Source organism: Engystomops pustulosus, chromosome 5, assembly GCF_040894005.1.
Source record: "Engystomops pustulosus chromosome 5, aEngPut4.maternal, whole genome shotgun sequence".
Classification (NCBI taxonomy): Eukaryota; Metazoa; Chordata; class Amphibia; order Anura; family Leptodactylidae; genus Engystomops; species Engystomops pustulosus.
Genome location: NC_092415.1, coordinates 106846451 through 106861090, shown reverse-complemented (window position 1 = coordinate 106861090; position 14640 = coordinate 106846451). Strand labels below are relative to the sequence as shown.

General features: G+C 38.6%; 1 protein-coding gene across 2 annotated transcripts in view; it reads right to left on the bottom strand.

Annotated features, from left to right (window-relative positions):
* Positions 1-14640, bottom strand: part of CTNNAL1 (catenin alpha like 1) — a 194171-nt gene that overhangs the window by 156121 nt on the left and 23410 nt on the right. Inside the window, exon 1 of one of the 2 annotated variants that reach the window (XM_072152806.1) lies at positions 12666-12773. The exons of the other annotated variant lie outside the window; for it this stretch is intronic. The gene's annotated coding sequence lies outside the window, so the exon portion shown is untranslated. Of the gene's footprint in view, positions 1-12665; positions 12774-14640 lie in introns of those variants that run through there. 2 annotated transcript variants of the gene reach the window in all.

The following is a 14640-nucleotide window of genomic DNA, read 5'->3' as shown; positions in this document are numbered from 1 at the left end:
GTAGATAAGATAAGATAATATAATGCGATACTCCATATGCCCAAATTGTTGAATGAGCAGAGTGCAGGGAACACAATGCTTTGACAGTGTACAAAGGGGCACATAAAAAATTTAAGTTCTTCCCAACAAGGCAGTATTTTCCATTCTTGCTCCGACACAGAAAATCAACACCACTACATGCAAGACCTCAAATTGTTGTGTTGTCTAAATGTGTAACGTAACAATAAAAAGATTAAAATATTCAAAGTGTAGCTGGGGCTTATTTCCTCATTTCTGCTTTCCAGTGATTTGCAGGCCATTTTTTATTTGGGACGGGGGGGCAGGTTCCATCAATGCCTTCTACAAGCTGTAGCTTTTTTTTTTTATTTTGCCGGCACTATTGCTGTATCAGGTCTTGTTAATTTTTAAGGGTGAAAAGTAGTTTAAACCCTTCACGCTCTGTGTCGGATATAACCGCCACAGAGCTATGAAGGGTGTATGAAGAGGGCTCACGGGCTAAGCCCCCTTCATACAGAGATGGGCTTTGCTGTATATCGCAGCAAAGACCCATCGCTAACACCCTCAGTTGGTGCTTGCAGCGGCACTGAAAGCCGTAATCGGGGGGGCGGCGATCGGTTGCCATGATGGCCTCGGGTCTTCGTCTGAACTGAGGCTGAATGGCTTCTGCCCATTCGTTACAATGTGCCAGTGGCTCATTTTAATGAATGACATGCAAAAACTCCATATACTGTGATACAGTTGTTTTGCATTATATGGTAGGAACGATCTGACCATCTAGGGTTAATGTACCCTTGATGGTCTAAGAAATAGTGAAAAGAATAAAGAAAAAAAGTTTTAAAAATATAAAAAATTTATAAAATATTAAAAGTTCAAATCACCCCACTTTCCCTAGAACTGATATAAAATATAATAAACAGTAAAAATCAAACACATTAGGTATCACCGCGTCCCAAAATGCCCGATCAAAATATAAAAACGGTTATTGATGTCAGAGACCTCAGAGACAGGAAATGGCGCCCAAATGTACGAAGTGCGACTTTTACACCTTTTTACATGACATCAAAAATGTAATGAAAAGTGATCAAAATGTCGCACAGTCCTCAAAATGGTAGGAAATGAAAACTTCGGCTCATTTCACAAAAAATGACCCCTCACACAGCTCTGTAGACCAAAGTATGAAAAAGTCATCGTCTAGAAGATGGCAAAAAATTTTTTCCTTTTTCGTACACATTCTTTTAATTTTTGAAAATGTATTAAAACGCACTAAAACCTATATAGATTTGGTATCACTGCGATCGTCCAAAACCAAAGAATAAAGTAAAGTAGAGGTGTTATTTGGAGCGCAGAGTGAAAGTCGTAAAAATTGAGCCCACAAGAACGTGACGCACATGCAGTTTTTTTTTCAATTTTTCCACATTTGGTACTGGGACACACCATGGAATAATAAATAACATCACGGGAAAGTAAAATTTGTTACACACAAAATAAGCCCTCACACAGCTCTGCATATGGAAAAATGAAAAAAGTTATAGATTTTTGAAGGTGGAGAGCGAGAAATGAGCGAAAAAACCCTGCATCCTTAAGGGGTTAATAGCACAATTTTGGGTTTCACATGTTCTACTTTTGAACTTTTATGAACCCTTTCGGTACAGTATATTTAAAAAAAGAACACAAAATATGACATTTTTTGCTTTTTAAACAAAAACATTTTTCTCTATGTCAATATGCATACAGCAACACAAATTTTACATTTTCTTTTTTTAATGGAGTTCTATTTGCATAATGAAATATATTTTGGGGAAAAAGGTTTTTTGCATCACTACCTTACAAGCACCAGAACTTTTTACATTTTTTGTTAGTGGGGGCTTAATTTTTGCAAAAAGACCTGTAGATATTATTTGTACATGCTAGAACTTCATAAAGTTTATCGCAATTAATATTTTTGTGAAGAAGTCTTAAAAATGGTCTATTTTATTTTGCGTCTGGCTAAAGAAGTGGTGCGCAGAATGGGCCCCACATGGCAAGAGGGAGTAACATCGTCCATAGCAGAGTCCCTGAGAACCTTGCAAAATGATATCAAAACCAAAGCAAACAGAATAGAGGAAGTATAAAAACATATTCAAATACCTGCGCCAAAAATGAGTGTATTCAGACCACCAATGAAGTATCAGGGAACCGCAAAAAAATACAATCTTACAGTACTAAAGTTACTTCACCATATTCCACTATTCGTGGAATAACACAAGGATGCCTTTCTATTGATATATGTCAATGGAGGCCATATTAAATGTTGGTAACAATGAGGCGTTTACCTGGTTCCTGTGGTTGCGGCTGTTTGTCAGTGTGCAGCAGTTTGAGCTTCTCTTCAATGAAAAAAGTGATCGGATACTCTGAGTATGTCTTGATTAACTGCCGAGTTAAAAATATGGTTCGCTGATGTCCGCATTGGTTGGGACCCGTGGAGGAAAGCCCAGGCCGGTGGCTATACCTCTATACTTCCGGCAGATCTTCATGTGGGGACGTCACCAAAAACTACGGTAAGTCCGAGTGGACACAATTTCCTACGCGTTTCGGAGGATAATTCCTCTTTCGTCAGGGAATCTCGTTACTACAAGTTGATCGTAGTTTTATAGCCTAGAACCAGGTACGTGAAACTTATGTGACTGGATAATGTGTTAACAATGTGTGGTACAATTTATTTGTCATCGTTATCATGAATATGTAGCGATAACTGTGGACAATGTTTATTTAAATGTTAAAACTTAATTATGCTTTATTTCTATAGCCCTAAAACTAAATTTCAAATCATAATGTAAAAAACGTGTAAATGTAAAAACACTCACTTAAAATAAAATTATGTGTATATAAATTGTCGTTGGCTAATGTACACATTGTTGGATAAGATAATAATATAATAACGATAAATGTATTTATTACATGAACCCGAACAGATCTATTTCTTGGTTAAGTCCCATTGGGGCCAATGTGTCCAATAAAAATATTTTATATTTGCTCTCTGCACGTGACATTTGAGCAATGTAATTTCCACCTCTCCAGTTATGATGAATCTTTTCTATTGCAAAAAACTGTGATCCAGAGAAACGTTCATGGTGGAATATTTTATAGTGTTTGGACAGAGGATGCTCCTCTAGTCCTTTCCTAATATTTCATCTATGTTCGCTAATTCGATCTTTTAAAGGTCTCTTAGTGCGGCCAACATAGAGTTTATTGCATGGACACTTAATGCAATATATTACTAATTTTGTATGGCAATTTATGTGGTTTGTAATTTTGTATTTATCCATACATGACTGAGGACCAAATGTTCTGGTTGCTTTTTTTATTTATGCGATTCTACAGGAAGCACAATGAGTACATGGAAAGAAACCATCTGCTTGTAGAAAGTTTTTTTTTGACGGGATATAGTAGTTTTATTATTTTTGATGGTCGAAGCTACCATTATGCCGATGCTGCGGGGTTTCTTAAATATAAATTTAGGTTTTCTTGTCAGATGTGGTCCAATAATTTTGTCCTGTGTCAGGACGTTCCAATGACGATAAATGATGCGTTTTAGAACTACGCTATCTTGTGTATATTGGGTAACAATGGGTATTCTCTATTTTTGTTTCTGTTTGTATTGATCTTATGTTTTCTTCATTTTTTGAGATTTCCATAGTTCTTTTCTTTTCAACTAGAATATCTGCTCTCTGTAGGTCACCGATGATGTTTTCTGTAGTTTTTAAAGGGATTTCATCAGATCCCTTTTGGAAGAACTTTTGGTGTACTGATCGTGCCTCTTCCCTGTAGGTGGCCAGATCTGTACAATTCCTTCGGTGGCGTAGAAATTGGCTTTTAGGTATATTTTTTAGCCAAATCGGCAGGTGGCAGCTAGTCTTCAAAATTAGGCTATTGCTATCAGTAGGTTTAGAAAAAGTTTTTGTTTTGATGACTTGATCTTCAATGTAGATGGTTAAATCTAGGAAATTGATACTCTCCTGACTAAATGTAGGTGTAAATTCTAGATGATATTCGTTTGTGGTTTATTTTTGTAAAGAAATTTTGAAGAGATTGTTCATCTCCTGACCATATGAATACAACATCCTCGATAAATCTATGCCAGAGGACCAGGTTCGCAGCAAGCACGCCATTGGGGAAAATGTGGGAATCTTCCCATTTGCCCACATATAAATTGGCGTAGCTTGGTGCGAACCTGGTCCCCATGGCGGTACCCCATGTCTGTAGATAGAAGTTGTTTTAATATTTAAAGTAGTTATGATTTAAAATAAATGTAATGCATTCTCCAATGTATTTGATTTGTTTGATGAGAATAGAGGAAGTGGAGCAGCCTATCTCCTCTATAGAGGATGACATAGCCGGAGTAATGGCCAGAGTAAAATCGCTAGCGGTGGATAATAGAAAAATCTCTGAAAAATTAGATGTCCTGATAAAAAGGTCAAGACGCAGTAACCTGTGATTAGTGGGTCTGCCCAAAGCCATAACGGGCTAGGCGCTGGATAAGGTGTTTTCTGACACATTACCAAGGCTGCTGGGCATAGATGAACAGTTTCCAGTGGAAAGAGCACAGATGATAGGCCCACCGAGGCCAGAGCGCTTCCCATCTACGCAGTAATCAGGAGGGGGGGGCGCCCCAGACAGGCCATAGCGAAGTACCTAAGACATGCAAACAAGGAAAAGATCCTGAGGGTGTACAGGAGGAGAAAAGACCAGCTCAAAACAGAGGGGAGCAAAATATTATTTTCTTATTACTCAGCAGAATTGACCAGAAAAAGGCAAGCATTTAGTGGACTTTGTACAGAACTGTTCAAACATAAATGGAGATTCCAGCTCATATATTCGGCACTACTAAAAGTGACACATCCGGATGGGTCCACTCATACTTTTGAAGATCCGAAAGAGGCAGAGGAAATGATAAAGGGATTACAAGGCTGGAGAGATTCAGAAACCTCACCGACCTCACCGAACAGAAGAACAACAAAGCCCAAAACCGAACAGCTCCACCTATCGGCGGAATTACGTAACAGAAATTGAGAGAAAAGAGGGACTGCAACAACTGAGAATCTTGCAGGTTATAAATGATGGGGCTCGCAGTGAGTAGACTCACAATTATGAGTAAATCTGGAAAATGTTTTCGTTATGTGTATTAGGTTAAGCAAAAGGAGACTTTGCTTCCCGTTGTAAGTATCTGAACTTATTAACAAAATGAAAGCTTATTTCTGAAAATTGGGCAATGTGCTGTAGTCTCTACCCATGCTAAAAGAAACCTTCCAACAGCATTACTCTTTATGCAATGATTTAAGTGCAGACAATGCACCAATAGTCATGACGATAGCGGAAAATCATATGAAAGGAGATGACTATGTCTGGCGTTTCACCACCTATTTAGTTAAAGATGACCAATTTGTTCAGCAATTAAAAGGGGTGGTGGACCGAGTACAAATTTGAATGTTCAACATCACAAACCTCACCGGCACTTGGACTCGACCAAGATGGCCTTGAGAGGGAAAATTATGGCATATGTGGGGAGATTGAAAGAGAAAGCTAGGGAAAGATATACACCCACAAGTCAGGAACTTCAAGAAGCCTATAAAACATATTTAAAGCATCTGTGCGAACAAAATCTTGAGGTCTGGAAGGAAGCTAGAAAAACACATGAGAGGGCCCTAGAACAGAGAGAACAATTTCACAGAGGTCTCTGAGACAGAGTAATTTCAATTTGGAAACAAATTGGGGTAACTTTTGGTCAGTTTTGAAAAGGGACAGAGGAAGACAGCACACATATATCGCATACAGGATCAAAACGGGAGTAGTCCACTCAGACCCTTCGGCAACGGTGAAGGTGTTTCAGACCTTTTATGAAGCACTTTACTATGATCCAGATACAGATGATAAAGCATTAGAGTACCTCAATACAGTCAGTCACTCTCCCAACAGTAACCCAGGAACAACTAGACCCTTTAAACGCAGAAGTTACTGACGAGGAAGTGGTAAAAGGTTTGAATTACCATAAAATGCTGGGGCCTGACGGCTATCCAGCGGGATTTTATGAAGCCCTGAGGACTCAGATATCACCCTCATTGGCAAAATATTATAATGAGATCTTGAAAGGCAGACCATTGATGCCGCAATCAAATGTGACATTCATAAAAGTACTGCTTAAACCTGAAAGAGATTTGCTCAAACATGAATCATACAGACCAATATCTCTGATTAATCAGGATTTGAAACTAATCATAAAACTTCTAGCTAACCGCCTTTCCCATATTATGCCATCGCTTATAGAGCAATCACAAGTAGGTTTTGTAAAAGGGAGGGCGGCAGTTACAAACTTGAGGCGGGTCTTTGCAGAATTCCCTCTTACATTATCAAAGTTACCATACATATTACATAAAAAAAGCCCTCCCATATGGTCAATTTGTGAGAATCTCCCCTATTAACAACACAGATCAAGGGTTCATTACACATGCACAAGAATTAATAGCCAGGTTGCTGACCAGAGGGTATCCAGAAATTTTGACAGACGAAGCTTTTGAACAAACAAAAAAATAAAGCGATCCAGAAACACACCATTAAACAAGAGACCAAAAAAAAAAAAAAACACACCAGGAAGAGGTCACGAGAAGTTTGCTTTTTCATTTAATTATACCCCACAGTCAGAAATAATAAAATCTGCCGTAAAGTCGAATTGGCACATTTTAGAGGCAGACAAAGAAATCGGAGAGATAGCAGCCAAAGGCCCCCTCATTACTTTTCGGAGAGGCAGAATCATAAAGTCGGAATTGGTAGTCAGCGGCTATAATCCTAAAAAACAAAATTGGTTAAAGACAGGCCTACCCAAGGGGAACTACCCCTGCGGAAACTGAAATCATTGCTCACAATTTATAAAAACAAAAAAACATAATGTGTGGACGACAATAAATAAACAGCTGATCACATGTAGAACAGACTTTGTAGTGTATGTGCGGTTTTGCAATTGCCGGAGATTCTATATAGGGAAGACCATCAGGCGCCTCTACATACGGTATAGTGAACATATAAGATCAATAAAAACAGGCACTGGAGCTCCCAGACTCATAGACCACATAAAAAGGTGTCATAATTCAGACCCAAAAAAAAAAAAAGCTAAAATTTGCAGGATTCGAACATGTTCCAGTTATGGATAGAGGCGGCGATAGACAACGCCTCATACTCCAAAAAGAAGGCAGGTGGATTTTGGGCACTGGGGCCCTCGGTCCTGCTGGCCTAAATGATAGGTTGAATATGAGCGTCTTTTTATAAAATCATGAAACAGTCCAAATTACATTAACTGTCTTTTTTGCATATACGAATACTTGTCATAGAATCTGTATTATGAGAAACAACTGAATATATGACACTGCACATCGAACAATGTTAGGTACATACAATGAATAGGACAAATTTGTGACTATGAATGTAAATGATACCTACTTGTTTTTAATATTTTAAGTTTTCAGCGAAACTAACCAGAGAACAAACAATCTTACGCTAACTTTAAGTGTATATTGCTAGGTCTCACAGTAACCAGTCCGCATCACATAGTAACAGTTTGTTGGTTTCCATGACAACCACCATGCTAGGTCCACACAGTGCCTCAGTAACTCCATCTGCGCTTACGACACAAGGAGCGCGGCTAAAGAGCCCCCTGTTCGTTTTTTAATAAACACTTAAAAATTATACACATTTCTTTAAGGCAATCATTCACTTTGAAATGGGTATGGACTTTAGCAGATCAACATTGGTGATAAGCCAATAGATTTTTTTGTTTTCGTTTTTAAACCCTGGAAAAACCCTCCAATGTGGAAGCACTGCAAGTATAGGCACATTATTGCAGAGAAATGTGTCAAACTAGGCTGGTACAACCTTTCTATTCTGCTTTGCACTGACCTTATACAAATTATTTGCAATGCATATGAAAAGAAAAAAAATCTATAGTGATACATTAAAGGAAACCTACCATTTGAAGCAAACATACCTTAAGAATTCTGTAGCTACAGGTGTTTAATCCCTGAGCCGAGTGGTTTTGCTGATAAACACATAACATTATGATAATGAAGCTCTGTCACTTCTATGGTTGGTTCAGCACTTCTCCTAGCACGTGAGTTATCACTGCAGGAGAGGAGGATGTAATCCCTGGGTTGTGCCTAAAGGCAGAATAATCAATTGCTGCACCATCCCCCCAGCTGCTGTGTATGAGTTATCCAGCACAGGTTGATTAGTCACACTTGACTAACCTCCATTTGTACTTTCAAGCTCCGTCATCTAGGCAGTCATGATGACCCAGCTTTCCCAAGGTCCTGAATGCTAGAATTGTTTTTTCAGCAAAACCACTCAGCTCAGGGATTAACCAAGATAGGATCATGAATCAGTGTAGCTACAGCATTCTCAAGGTATGCTTGGTTCATAATGCATTAAATCAAATAGTAGGTTTCCTTTAACATGACAATACAACATTAATGCAGCTGGTGTACAAGTCTCAGAAAGTCTGACAAAGCACTTCTTACAGCAACATACCAAGAACTGCTGACTCTTCCACTTGCCAAGGTCTGTTTTCCCACAACACATTTTTGAAATTACTTGTGTAGGTCACATCTTTGCTTTTCTTTGCGGTCACGTGAAGGTTGATAAATTGTATCCCAGACCTCAGCAGCCATGTCACCACGGGTCAGAGCCTCTCAATATTGAAGAGCCAAATGTCAATCTTTTATTAGTCAAAAACGACAATGTGGTAAATATCACAACCTCATCCCGGCGGCGATCTGATGCTGAGAATTTTACACACACACACAAACATTTTATTCAACACACTTTACTAACAGACTGAAATAAAATAATAACATAACATAGCATGTTTATATGAAACTAATGTGGTTAAATATTACAGTGACCCTCCGGTTGATAATAAAAGTAAATAAATTTATATTAAAATTAAAATGAGTTTTGTCTGGTTTGGCACCAGGGTGTCCTGCTACTGTAGGTAAACTAAAAGATTTGGTGGTCTGATAGACTGACTCTCTACATATTTTTCTGAATAATTATTTATGCTCTATCCTTGTTGACAAGTTAAAGGAAACCTGTCACCAGGGACCTCATTTTCACTACAGACAGGTTGCAGAAGCCCATTACACCTGCAGTGCAAAAATGCCTCTCAGCCTTTTAAAAGCATTTGCATTACAATAGAAGTGTGTGTGTGATAGAACTTACCTTGGACCCTGACAAAATCCTGGTGTAGTCACAGGGGTTGGGCTTTGGTTTGGATGTATTTATAAAAAAAAAAAAAAAAAAAAAAAAAAAAAGAGCTCAGGACATCAGTAGGAGAGGGAGCAGCAGTACAGGAGCACAAAGATGGGGGCAGCCTGCAGTACAAACAAGTCACATGTTTTTTGAAATGCATCCAAACCAAAGCCCAACCCCTGTGACTTCCCCAGGAATTTTTCAGGGTGCAAGGTAAAGTTATAACACACAATTATAGTGTAATGCAAATGCTTATAAAATGCTGAGGTGCAGAGGTGTGATGGGCTTTTACAACCTTTCTTTAGTGGAAATGAGGTCCCTGGTGACAGGTACCCTTTATGAAGGCATTCCTTTTAGTGGTTGACGGTGTTGAGGCGAGGCTTTCGATCACCGAGAAAATTCTTAAATGGATTGGCCACTAACATAAATTGCTTATGTGTCTTTACTACCTTAATAATAATCCCTGAATGCTCACCAGTTCATTCGTCATTCATGCTTGCTTTATTGCTGTGTAGACGTTGTGCACTTTGCATTGACATGTACAAGATCCAACACTGATACATAGGAGGGACCTGCAGCAGAAGATTATGCAACATCCATCCCACCCCCCTGTGTGTGTTAGTGAGACAGACAAGAGAAAAAAAAAAGAAACATTGGAGGCTGCCATGACAGAAGTACTGAAGGAATTAGAAACGGGAAGTTGTGTGGAGATGCAAAGTGCAGTATGTGTATAACAGGGAAAGGGTGAGGCTCTCACAGGAGGCAAAGACACAGGTACGTGTACATGCAGAAAACTCCTCTAATGGAACAGATTTACTGAAAAGTGGCCAATCCCTTTAAGCCAATAGCCCTCACTAAATATATTGGGGGAGATTTCTCAGAAGAGTCTTTACCAAAGTCACAGTGCCTGGATCTATGAGTAACTGCCCCTAGTTTTTTATGCTTTATATTGATGGTAGTTAGCCTTTACATTTTACTAACCAATTTTACCATAAAACTAAAAACAAGCAGATACTGTTCCCATTTTAGTACTCTATAAAGATAAAAATAAAAAGAAATTTCAAATGTGAAGATCCAGTTTGCTTTTTCTCTGAGCTCAAGTTTGTCTGCCTTTATGCAATTGCAATGTAATGATGCTGCTCTCTTACAGAACAGAGGGAAAGGAAGGTCTTCACTCACCTTAACTGCCGAGATTGGCAAGATTCAGACAATGGAAGTAATAGTACTGCATGGCGGGAGGAGACTTCCCGCATCATGCAGTACTATTACGTCCACCATTGTAATGATCATTGTGTCTACAGTCAAGGATAATGTAAATGTAATGGTGGCACTAACAAATTTGTATGCTCAACCGGTTACAAACCCAACATGATCATTAGCTTAGGTGGACCCCCGTAGAAGCGGAGGAAATGATTAAGTTTGGGGGTCTTGTGCTACATATGGGCATGGTAAAAATCCAGAGATTCCTACCCCTCTGATCTGTAGGAGAGCAGCTTTATTACACTGCATGAACATAATGTGCAGTCACATTCATCTCAAATAAAATAATACAAACTTGAGCTCAGAGAAAAAGCAAACTAAAACATAAAGCAGCATACAGAGTGAATATACACTTTGGAAAGGTCTTAAGCAAAGTTTATTGGAACTTTAGATTTTGTGATCACGCTGGCAGTGCTAAATGAGTGCAAGCATTCCCAGTGCCTGTTTACTGTGATCTGAAGGAGTTTGACTACAGAGCATAAGCAAAAAGTGCAGCCTCCCTCACCACAACTAAAAGCTTAGTTTAGAAAGCTTAGATCAGGAATACAACAGTCATTTATAGAACATTCAAAAATTTCCACAAATTCTTAGAAAAAAATGCAGTATGTGCTGAAATTTTTTTTCAAGACTCCACCAAAATGGTCACCGACTCCAACTCCGACTCCACAGTCCTGAATAATAGATATTAACACCTTACCGACGCGTTACTAGTCTGTCATGTGTCGGCTGCGTGTGAATGGAGAGGGCTAATGGGCTGAGCCCTTTCCATAGCCGATAAGAGTTTGCTGCATATTGCACATTAGGTATCGCCAAGTCCCAGATTGTGTGATCTATCAAATTATAATAAGCTTTTTTTCACTGCGTTTAACGCCGTAACTGAAAATATCACCCAAAGTTGAAAATGGCATTTTAATTGCCATTTTAAAAAAATTTAAAAAATTCAATAAAAAGTGATCAAAAGACTGTACAGTCGTAAAAAGAGAAGCATTGAAAAGTTATTAGCGCCAGAAGATAGATTTTTTTTTTGTGCAAGAGGTTAGAATGTTTGAAAATGTATGAAAACATAATAAAACCTATACAAGATTGGTATCCCTGCAATCGCACAGACCCAAAGAATGAAGTAGACATGCCATTTGGGTTGCAAAGTGAAAGCCGTAAGATCTAAGCACACAAGAATACTGCGCAAATGCAGGGTTTTTTTAACCAATTTCAATGCATTTAGAATCTTTTTCCCGCTTCCCAGTACACGACATGGAATATTAAATGCCGTCACTATGAAGTGCAATTCGTTACGCAGAATCCAAGCTATCACACAGCTCTTTAGATAGGAAAAGAAAAAAAAAAAAAAAAAAAAGTTATAGATTTTTGAAGGTTGGGAGTAAAAAATGGAAATGCACAAACAAAAAAGGGCCTGGTTGTTATGGTGTTAACATTGCTATACAGCCGCCCACCCCATTGAATTAGCAAAGGGAGTCCGCTAGGGGCCATTGAATTAGCAAAGGGAGTCCGCTAGGGGCCATTGAATTAGCAAAGGGAGTCCGCTAGGGGCCATTGAATTAGCAAAGGGAGTCCGCTAGGGGCCATTGAATTAGCAAAGGGAGTCCGCTAGGGGCCATTGAATTAGCAAAGGGAGTCCGCTAGGGGCCATTGAATTAGCAAAGGGAGTCCGCTAGGGGCCATTGAATTAGCAAAGGGAGTCCGCTAGGGGCCATTGAATTAGCAAAGGGGGGCCACTGAATTAGCAAAGGGGGGGCCACTGAATTAGCAAAGGGGGGGCCACTGAATTAGCAAAGGGGGGGCCACTGAATTAGCAAAGGGGGGGCCACTGCTGGGCATTTAATTAGTAAAGGGGGCCACTGCTGGGCATGTTAAAAGTGAAGTTGGGGGCGCTGCTGGGTATTTTATTAGTGAGGAGAGATCCTTTTAGGTGTCTGTTGTATCATTCCTTATCCCTTATACTTATTTAAAAGTAATTGAAATTAACATAAAAAAACCCTTGTGTATGTTGAATGGGCAGGGCATGAGTGGAGGTGCTGTGGTCGGTCGGGAGTGGGGGGGTTGGGGCAGTCAAAAGTTTGCTATGGAGACCACTCATTCCTAGTTACGCCACTGTGCAAATGTGAATATAGCCTTACCTATGAATACTTGTTAACGTATTGGCTGCACAGATCCATCTATAAGTATTTAAAAGAACCTGTTTTCAATATGCTTTTTTTTCTTCAAATGAATAGATCTTCTTTCTTGCTGGATTGTGACTCTCTGATTCTGAAGAAGAATCAGGCAGAGTATTTTTCCTAGGTTGCCAAGCAGCAGCAATATGACACGTGGAAATGTGAGACTTCGAAGCTTCTGCAGCCTTCTACCATAATAGCAGCTATTTTCCTGTTAAACAGTCTTCATGCCATGTGCATTATTAAGAAGATCTCCACAGCAAACTACTTTGCTTAGAGCCCGTGAATGATAATAGGGATAAATTACGATATCAATTAATAGTGTGGGGGGGACCTTAGTGTCACATATCTGACATAAAATAGCATGGGTTTCTGACAACTTTAACACAAGATCAATAAACAGAAGTCTAATGTAAGTGAAGAGCAGAAAGCACAGTGTTCTGGTTGCAGTAATGGAAAGATGCACACATTGCACCTCAGATAGTGTACTTTTACCTTCTTAAAGGCAAGTTTTCCTGGATAACATGTTAATGATTTATTGACGAAAAGATAGCTATGCTTTAAGTAGCTTCACGCAGACTACTTGCGTACCTGCAAACACTAAGAGCAGCAATACATTGGGGTGGAGCAACGCCCTTTGATACACTCTGGCAACATATTTTGTTCTGCTGCTGTGGGAACATGTCAGTCACAATTTGCCACTGCAATGAACAGGGCTCTATTCCTTTACACTGTGTAATTGAATACAGTCTTTATAAATTCATGGGGAGCTTTTAAATAGGACTACATCTTGTAGTCGCATCCTAAAGCTCTTTTTAACCCTTGGCTATGGCCCTTTTTTCCAATCAGACATTTGTAACTTTAAGTGGTTATAACTTTGAAACACTTAAAATGTATCGAGGTGACAGAATGTTTTATGGAGACACATCCTACTCCATGTTAGTTGAAAAATATTGCATATCTCCGTTTTCAAAATTCAAAACTTTCTGCTTTTTGTATAAATGGTAGTCATAGCACCAAAGTAACTTTAAATTTACCAAGTGTCTCCTTTATGGTGGTTGGATTGTTTTTTATGCACTCTCATTTTTGTAGGATTTTTTGAGGCTTAGAACTTTAAGTGGGATTTTCAAGAAAAATCACAAAAACCCAGTTTTAAGGACCTGCTCAGCTTTCAAGTCTAAATAATGGTAACACCCCATAAATTACACATCATAGAAACTACACCCCTCAATGTATGTAATAAACTTTTAAGATGTTTGTTAAACCTTTGCTTCACATGGGTTAGAACAAAATGGATGGGCGTTTTAGAAATTGTTCTGTTTAAGCTAAAATTTATAAAATAAATAAATAAAATAATTATAATTATATATATATTATATCCAATTTCTCCCAAGTATGGGTAATAGCTTATATGTGGTCGTACACTGCTGTATGGTCATAGGGCAGTGTACTGAAGGGAAAGAGCACCATTCAGAGCAGGTTTGCATGGTCACTGTGTATAAGCTATAAAATGTAATTTTTTGGCCATGAGGGTCTATTTTTTGTAAGATGAAACACACTTTACAAATACTTCATATTGGAGGTGTTTTAGCTTATTGATGAGATTATCAACTTTATTGATTTTATATCAATTCTATGGATCATTATGATTGCAGTTCTCATTTATATAGCTTTATTTTCCCAATTTTACTGAAAAAAAACCAAAATGAAGAAATTCTCATTTGTTTATGCATCACAGTGCTTTCCGAGTTATAATGTCTGTATTTTTTGGTTGAAAGAGCTGGTTAAGGAATTATTCTTCTTATCAGTGGTACCATTTTGGGGCACACAACTTTTTTTTCTAGTGTGTTACAGATGCAACAATACTAAAAATAAGGGTAGGTGTTTTGTGGGGTTATTTGTACTTTTTAAGGTTTATACATGTAATGGTGGCGTTTTT